Source organism: Entelurus aequoreus, linkage group LG11 (assembly GCF_033978785.1).
Source record: "Entelurus aequoreus isolate RoL-2023_Sb linkage group LG11, RoL_Eaeq_v1.1, whole genome shotgun sequence".
In the NCBI taxonomy this organism is placed as follows: Eukaryota; Metazoa; Chordata; class Actinopteri; order Syngnathiformes; family Syngnathidae; genus Entelurus; species Entelurus aequoreus.
Window position 1 is genome coordinate 69,633,609 of NC_084741.1, and position 6,795 is coordinate 69,640,403.

Here is a 6,795-nt window from a genome sequence, read left to right on the forward strand (position 1 = left end):
GAGGGTTTTAAAGGGTTCAATGGTGACTCCCATTGGCCGCATCTTTTAAGCGTTTTGCATCTTTAAAATTCTAAAAAAAGAAAAAAAAAGACGTGAGGTCTTGTCTCTCATGGTTGTGAACACTGGGCAAAATTCCCAAAAAAGTGCAGTTCCCTTTTAAGCATTTTTCCTTTTTTTTTCTGCACCCACAGTTCCAGTCTCTAATGTAATGTTATTGGTCAACGACACCGACCTGGTGGAGTTTAACAGCACGGTCCGTCTGTCCTGCTCTTCGTCTGGAACGTCCATCGTTTTCGTCTGGCTGAACAGCAGCTCCGAGGTCATGGCTAGCGACAGTTAAGTTCACTGACGAAAACGCCACTCTCACCATTGCTGGCGTAACCCGTTATGACCAGGCGGCGTTCGCGTGTCGGACGTCCAATGCTGTCAGCGGAGGCACCAGTGATCCACAGAATCTTTTTGTCAGCTGTGAGTAACAAACATATACCTTGAGTAATTGAGGACATGGTAATGTTTCAAATGTGCTATCTCATCTTTCAGTTGGTCCGGATGATGTACATCTTAAAGGATCTTCACCGGAACAATACTTTGCCGAAGGATCAAACATCGTCCTTTCCTGCTCTGCTGAATCCAGACCACCTGCTGGCTTTTCCTGGGCTCTTAATGGAGTGCAGCTATCGCACATGGAACCAAACCTATCATTGATAAACATTCAGGAGAACCAGAGTGGAAATTACATCTGTTTTGCCTTTAACAGCAGAACTTTAAGACACAAAACATCGCAGCCCCTGTCTATAAATGTGCTAAGTAAGTCTTATAGACTTAGGTAAATTACTGTACATACCAGGAAAACTTCAGTTGAATACATTTAACTATTTAGTAGACTGTTCAGAACCACACTCAAAAGTTTGGAGACACTTTCTTATTAAAAAGTGGCTCAAACTTTTGACTTGTAATATAGAGCAACAGAATAGTTCTGATTAGCCCTTGTTGCTAGGCAAAATTCAAAAGCATCAATCACAGGTCAATATAAAATCCAAACTTGGCAAATGTAATATTGCATGAATATATTCATCCAGAGAACATCTTGGGCGGATCAATCGTGGTGACAACAAGTCAGCCGATTGAGGGGATGGCGGTGAATCTTACCTGTGATGCCACTGGCTCAGTCTTCACAAGAGAGTGGATGAAGAGTGGCTCAGCCCTGGTCCTGGATGACCACATGGCACTGCACGAAAAAGACAGAGTCTTGTCCTTCCGCGCTGTGAGGAGAACCGACAGCGGCCCGTATTCCTGTAAATAAGCAACCCTATCAGCATGGATGACGCCACATACGACATGGTCGTTAACTGTAGGTAACTGCTGATGCGACTGTTGTTTTGTGACATGCAATAATACTATTTTCTAGTAAGTATGAACTAAGTGTGATTGCATGCGACCTCAGAGATTCCTCTATAGCAGACCAGGGCAAATTAAGACGCATGTGGCCGTTAAGCTTTTCAATCTGGCCCGCCGGGTATTCCCAAATATTTTTTTTAGAACTTTAAGATGGAAAGTGTAGCCACTATTATGATGTGCAGGGATGTTTTCAAATGGCCGAAAGTCTTGAACTATACAAAGTATTTCAATGGTTGGAATCTGCGCTTTTGCATGATGTACTAGTTACTATGGTAATCTAATTAGTTACTATGGTAATCTAATTAGTTACTATGGTAATCTAAGTCACAGCAGCTCAGACGAGGCACCAAGCAGTGTGGGTGGGGAGCGTTTCCACAGAATGTTTCCTGAGCGGCCAGCCTGAAATGCAGGTGTCAGGGACAGACCCAGAAGGAGATTTTTACAACAAAGTTCTAAAGCTTAGTAATGTATCAGATGGTGGGTTTTTTTACCCTTCGCGTTCGTATTTTGCTGTGTTTGTTGCATTTTTGTTGCGTTTCACTTGATCGTAAAATATGTCAATCAAGAGGGGGTGTGACGTTCATATGTTGTCAATATTCAGTGTTTTATCCTTCATAGTTAATATTATAAATCCATCCATCCTCTACCGCTTGTCCCTTTTGGGGTCGCGGGGGGTGCTGGAGCCTATCTCAGCTGCATTCGGGCGGTAGGCGGGGTACACCCTGGACAAGTCGCCACCTCATCACAGGGCCAACACAGATAGACAGACAACATTCACACACTCGGGCCAATTTAGTGTTGCCAATCAACCTATCTCTAGGTGTATGTCTTTTGAGGTGGGAGGAAGCCGGAGTACCCGGAGGGAACCCACGCAGTCACGGGGAGAACATGCAAACTCTACACAGAAAGATCCCGAGCCCGGGATTGAACCCAGGACTACTCAGGACCTTCGTATTGGGAGGCACATGCACTAACCCCTGTTTCACCGGGCTGCCCCTGTTATACAATATATATAATTATAAATCTCACATTTTTTATTTTCATGTTCATTCAGTAAAAAAAATTAAAATTCCATTTCGTTTTTTAAGGCGGTCATAACGTTTTTTGGGAGGTTTTGTATTAGTGTTCTAAAAATAGATATACCAGCCCCCAGACACATTTTTTTCTCCAAAGTTGGCCCCCCAAGGCAAAATAATTGCCCTGGCCTGCTCTATAGAGTACAGTACGTCCAAACAGTGTAACAGCTGTCATTGCTAGAACTTAACATTACTCTCTGTTTCAGATGGGCCAGAGTCTGTCAAAATATCGGGACCGACGGAGATATACGTGAAGCAGACTTTGACGTTAACCTGCTCTGCTACGTCTGTTCCATCTGCCACCTACACCTGGATTTCTCATGATCAATCAGAGATACACAATAGCTCCATATTTGTCAAAAACAACGTTGACTTTTCCGACAGTAAAAGCTATTTCTGCTATGCATCAAATATTATAACTGGAACAAATGTATCTGCTGTACATATGCTGGCTGTAATAGGTAAGAAGGTTACTGAAGGAGCCAACAGATTCAACCACATGGCAAGAGAGATGATTAATTTGCTGTCATTGTACCTGAACAGAGGAGAGTACATCTCCGTGCGGGGCTGGTTGCATAGCCGGAATCGTACTTGCAAGTTCGGTCATCTGTGGAGCAGCTGCTGGTGGAGGATACTACATTTACAATAAACAGTAAGTATCACATCATGTCAAGCAAAGGTGTCGTTTAAAAAATGTCTAAAAAGAGAGACAAGGGCCTATATATGAGAAAATAAACATGATTACAGGGTCATAATTGTGAATAAAATAACTACCGTATTTTTCGGAGTATAAGTCGCACCGGAGTATAAGTCGCACCTGCCGAAAATGCATAATAAAGAAGGAAAAAAACATATATAAGTCGCATTTTTGGGGGAAATTTATTTGATAAAACCCAACACATTTGAAAGGCAATTTAAAATAAATAAAGAATAGTGAACAACAGGCTGAATAAGTTTACGTTATATGACGCATAAATAACCAACTGAGAACGTGCCTATGGTAAGAGTCATTCAAATAACTATAACATATAAAACATGCTATACGTTTACCAAACAATCTGTCACTCCTAATCGCTAAATCCCATGAAATCTTATACGTCTAGTCTCTTACGTGAATGAGCTAAATAATATTATTTCATATTTTACGGTAATGTGTTAATAATTTCACACATAAGTCGCTCCTGAGTATAACTCGCACCCCCGGCCAAACTATGGAAAAAACTGCGATTTATAGTCCGAAAAATACGGTACGTTTTTTATGGTATCTACGTTACAAAGCAACTGCTTTAGTTGAACGCAAGATTTCTACAACAATCACAAATGGATTATTTATGTTGCAATCTTTTTTTTTAAACAGGAAACGGTCAAAGAATCGCACCAGCAGAAACACCTCCACCAGAACAGGTAAGTCTGATAGCCATTTTTAGGACAAGACAACATGTGTTTTCTATGTTCAGTTAAGTTCAGTTCATCTGTTTATTTTATCTATTTATTGCATTCATAAACAAACAAGAATACAACTAAAACAACATGACATTGAAGTAAATTGTGAATTAAAAGGAGCAGAAAGAAGTTAAAAACTTATAACATCTGCCCCTTATTTTCACAAATGCAACAATTGACTTTCAATGTTGGCAACTACGAAGCCATATTTTCATTTTATCGTATCTTTTCATCGTCATGATTTTACATTTTGTTTTAATACAGAAAGAGATTTACATTGTTTTATTCCACTAGTTTGTTCCATAAACTAACACCTCTGATGGAAATACTTATTTCCATTGTGACTGTACAAAATCTAGATTTATTAAAGGTCTTAGTTCCTTTCAGATTATTGTTACCGGTACTTTCTCTTTTTTTACAAATCTGTTTTGAATATTGTTTGGTAAAATTGTTGCATGTGCTTTGTACATGATTTTTAGGATATTATACCCTACTAGTTCATTAAAGTTTAATACATTTAACTGTTTGAATTTTGGGTTTGTGGGTTCCCTGTATGCATTTCCACGTACGATCCTTATGGTTTGTTTCTGCAAAAGAAAGATTGGATTTTAATGTTTTACAGGCTCGACCCCACACTTCAATACAATATGTTAGATATGGAACAATCAGCGAGTTATACAAAATATACAATGCTTTTTGATTTAGCAATTCCTTCACTTTGTGTAAAATGGAAATCGTTTTAGATACTTTAGCCTTTGTATCATTAATATGTGATTTCCATGACAAATTTTCATCAATCATAACACCCAAAAACTTGATCTTTTATGGTCTTTGAATCTCAACTCCTTCGACATATAATGAGCCTAGTGAGCTATATGAAGGCAAACAGTGCATCCGGAAAGTATAATAGAGACATCCGGGATGAAAACCGACGCTTCCCATCCAACCTGATGGAGTTTGAGAGGTGCTGCTAAGAGAAATGGGCAAAACTGTCCAAAGATAGGTGTGCCCAGCTGTAATTGCTGCCAAAGGTACATCAACAAAGTATTCAGCAAAGGCTGTGAATACCTATGTTTATGTGATATTTTCACCTTGTCATTATGGGGTAATGTCTGTAGGATTTTAAGGACCACATTTTTAAATTGCACTTTGGAATAAGACTGTAACATAACAAAATGTGGAAAAAGTGAAGCGCCGTGAATACTTTCCGGATGCACGGTATACTGTATTATGTATATTTTTTCGTCGCTTATAATTTTTGTGTTGTTTTTTTTTAGGAACTAACAGTTATTTCCTTGTGATTTGTAGGGCGTGAAGGCCAGGAGAACAAAGCAGACATAAAGAATGAGGTAAATGTTTGCATTTATGCAGGGAGAGTAGCACCTATAAATAGCTACACATTGATGTACAGTATAGGCCAAAAGTTTGGACAAACCTTCTCATTCAATGCGTTTTGTGTATTCTCATGACTACCGTATTTGTTAGACTATAAGTCGCTCCGGAGTATAAGTCACACGGGCCGAAAATGCATAATAAAGAAGGAAAAAAACATATATAAGTCACACTAGAGTGTAAGTCGCATTTTTGGGGGAAATTTATTTGATAAAACCCAACACCAAGAATAGACATTTGAAAGGCAATTTAAAATAAATAAAGAATAGTGAACAACAGGCTGAATAAGTGTACGTTATATGAGGCATAAACCAACTGAGAACATGCCTGGTATGTTAACGTAACATATTATGGTAAGAGTCATTCAAATAACTATAACATATAGAACATGCTATACGTTTACCAAACAATCTGTCACTCCTAATCGCTAAATCCCATGAAATCTTATACGTCTAGTCTCTTACGTGAATGAGATCAATAATATTATTTTATATTTTACGCTAATGTGTTAATAATTTCACACATAAGTCGCTCCTGAGTATAAGTCGCACCCCCGGCTAAACTATGAAAAAAACTGCGACTTATAGTCCGAAAAATACTGTATTTACATTGTAGATTGTCACTGAAGGCATCAAAACTATGAATGAAAACATGTGGAGTTATGTACTTGTGGTGAAATAACTGAAAATATGTTTTATATTCTAGTTTCTTAAAAATTGCCACCCTTTGCGCTGATGACTTTTTTTGCACACTCTTGGCATTCTCTCGATGAGCTGAAAAGGTTTTCACTTCACATGCCAGAATGCCAATAGTGTGCAAAGCAGTAATCAGAGCAAAGGGTTGCTATTTTGAAGAAAATAGAATATAAAACATGTTTTCAGTTGTTTCACCTTTTATTGTTAAGTACATAATTCCACATGTGTTCATCCATAGTTTTGATGCCTTCAGTGACAATCTACAATTCACATCATCATCCTTCAGGAACCAGGAAGTAGCTTGCTAACTAACAAATTGATGGACAAACACTTTTTTAAAACTTGTGTGTAACTCCCTTGATTATATGGATAATACTGCATTTCTATAGCAACAAAAAAATGATGGTGATTTTCACAGCTACTTAAACAAATGAGAGGAATTGTAAGGTTGTGAGAAGATTTAATACGCAATTCAGCACTTTGCAACCTTGATTAATGATTTATAGTGTCTAGTCTGTAATCTTTGCTGTTGGTATGTTGGACTTTGAACCACGAAGGAAGTGTGCAGCGAGCAGATTTTTGTGGTTGTCTAGTTACAGCATTAGTCGTCGAAGTCCATAGCTATTTATTTATTAATCCTTTCTTACTTGTGGGGCAGGAGTTGATCTATGTGGACATGACAAAGGAGGTCTGCAGGACGGCCCAGTTTGTAGACCAGAATAACACTTCACAATACGCAGAGATCTGAGTGAACAACAAGACTCCTGCGGCGTCCTCCCTTCCTACCTACG

General features: G+C 38.7%; 1 pseudogene; it reads left to right on the top strand.

Moving 5' to 3' along the window:
- LOC133659668 (hemicentin-2-like) overlaps positions 1 to 2,798 on the top strand; it is a 29,874-nt pseudogene extending 27,076 nt beyond the window's left edge.
- The last annotated feature ends 3,997 nt before the right edge of the window (positions 2,799 to 6,795 follow it).